We start from the raw sequence: 2,500 nt of genomic DNA, 5'->3' as shown, positions 1-2,500 counted from the left end.
TGGGCAGCCCGGACCGCCTTGCGCGGCCCAACACGGGCGCCCGGGGGACGCGGAAACCCGTTTTAGAAAATAACCTCCAGGGGTTTTCCAAGAGCGGCACAGCCCCAGCTCACGTCCGTGTTTCAGTGCGTCAAAAGCGGATTCAAAAGTGTGCTTTTCTCGGTACTTCCCCTGGAGGTCAGTGTTTCTAAAAACTGGGTTTCCGAAATCGTGCTGGAGGTGTTTTGGTCAACCAGGAAAAATGGCATTTACGGGAGAGGGTAAAGTATACCCCCCCCCCCCCCTCTCGGCTGATTTACCCTCTCCCGTAAACGCGTTTTTTCCTGGTCGACCAAAACACTCATTGACTCCCATTCATTTGACACTTTGTCATTTTTTCAGCACTTTTTTCGCGCATTGGGTACTCCGCCCATTGACTCCCATTCATTTGACACTTTGTCGTTTTTCCAGACCTTTTTTCACGCATTGGGTACTCCGCCCATTCACTCCCATTCATTTGACACTTTGTCGTTTTTTCAGCACTTTTTTCGCGCATTGGGTACTCCGCCCCATTCACTCCCATTCATTTCACACTTAGAAAAATCATCCGAGCGGCTCTCCACGCATTTTATAGCCGCTTTGGGGCTCCAGCCGCCTCGGCCTTCATTTCTGACTAGGCTCGTGTGGACTTTGTCGTTTTTTCAGCACTTTTTTCGCGCATTGGGTACTCCGCCCCATTCACTCCCATTCATTTGACACTTAGAAAAATCATCCGAGCGGCTCTCCACGCATTTTATAGCCGCTTTGGGGCTCCAGCCGCCTCGGCCTTCATTTCTGACTAGGCTCGTGTGGACTTTGTCGTTTTTTCAGCACTTTTTTCGCGCATTGGGTACTCCGCCCCATTCACTCCCATTCATTTGACACTTTGAAAAATCATCCGAGCGGCTCTCCACGCATTTTATAGCCGCTTTGGGGCTCCAGCCGCCTCGGACTGCATTTCTGACTAGGCTCGTGTGGACTTTGTCGTTTTTTCAGCACTTTTTTTACACATTGGGTACTCTGCCCCATTCACTCCCATTCATTTGACACTTTGAAAAATCATCCGAGCGGCTCTCCACGCGTTTTATAGCCGCTTTCAGACTCCTGCCGCCTCGCCTGCACTTCCGCCTCGGTCCGTTAGGATTTAGGCCTTTTTTCAGCACTTTTTCTCCGTTCCTCCGGGGCGACAGCGGCTCTCCACGCATTTTATAGCCGTTTTCAGACTCCTGCCGCCTCGCCTGCACTTCCGCCTCGGTCCGTTAGGATTTAGGCCTTTTTTCAGCACTTTTTCTCCGTTCCTCCGGGGCGACAGCGGCTCTCCACGCATTTTATAGCCGTTTTCAGACTCCTGCCGCCTCGCCTGCACTTCCGCCTCGGTCCGTTAGGATTTAGGCCTTTTTTCAGCACTTTTTCTCCGTTTCTCCGGGGCGACAGCGGCTCTCCACGCATTTTATAGCCGTTTTCAGACTCCTGCCGCCTCGCCTGCACTTCCGCCTAGGTCCGTTAGGATTTAGGCCTTTTTTCAGCACTTTTTCTACGTTTCTCCGGGGCGACAGCGGCTCTCCACGCTTTTTATAGCGGTTTTCAGACTCCTGCCGCCTCGCCTGCACTTCCGCCTAGGTCCGTTAGGACGTGGGCCTTTTTTCAGCACTTTTTCTCCGTTTCTCCAGGGCGACAGCGGCTCTCCACGCTTTTTATAGCCGCTTTGGGGCTCCAGCCGCCTCGGCCTGCATTTCTGACTAGGCTCGTGTGGACTTTTTCAGCACTTTTTTTGTGCATTGGGTACTCTCGCCCATTGACTCCCATTCATTTGACACTTTGTCATATTTTCAGCACTTTTTTGGCGCATTGGGTACTCTCGCCCATTGACTCCCATTCATTTGACACTTTGTCATATTTTCAGCACTTTTTTGGCGCATTGGGTACTCTCGCCCATTGACTTCAATGCATTTACTGCAACTCCTGCCTGTGTCCGCCAGAGGGCGTCTGGCTTAACAGCGGCTCTCCACGCTATTTCTATCCGCTTTGAGGCTCCAGGCAGCTCGGCCTGGGTTTCTGAATTTCTCCCTTGACACTTTGTTACTTTTTCACCTTTTTTCTCATTTCATCCAGGGACACAGCGGCTCTCCACAGACTTTCCCGCGGCCCCTGGGCTCCAGGACCCTAGGCATGGGTTTCTGCCTAGCTCCCTTGACACTTTGCCATTTTTTCACCCTTTTTCTCATTTCATCCAGGGCAACAGCGGCTCTCCACAGACTTTCCCGCGGCCCCTGGGCTCCAGGACGCTCGGCATGGGTTTCTGAATTTCTCCCTTGACACTTTGCCATTTTTCCACCCTTTTTCTCAATTCATCCAGGGCAACAGCGGCTCTCACAGGCTTTAGAACCGCCCCTGGGCTCCAGGCAGCTCGGCATGGGTTTCTGCCTAGCTCCCTTGACACTTTGCCATTTTTCCACCCTTTTTCTCATTTCATCCAGGGACA

The sequence above is a fragment of the Dunckerocampus dactyliophorus genome, unplaced genomic scaffold (genome assembly GCF_027744805.1).
Source record: "Dunckerocampus dactyliophorus isolate RoL2022-P2 unplaced genomic scaffold, RoL_Ddac_1.1 HiC_scaffold_25, whole genome shotgun sequence".
Taxonomy (NCBI): domain Eukaryota; kingdom Metazoa; phylum Chordata; class Actinopteri; order Syngnathiformes; family Syngnathidae; genus Dunckerocampus; species Dunckerocampus dactyliophorus.
The sequence above is the reverse complement of the archived record's forward strand: the minus strand, read 5'-3'. Positions refer to the sequence as shown.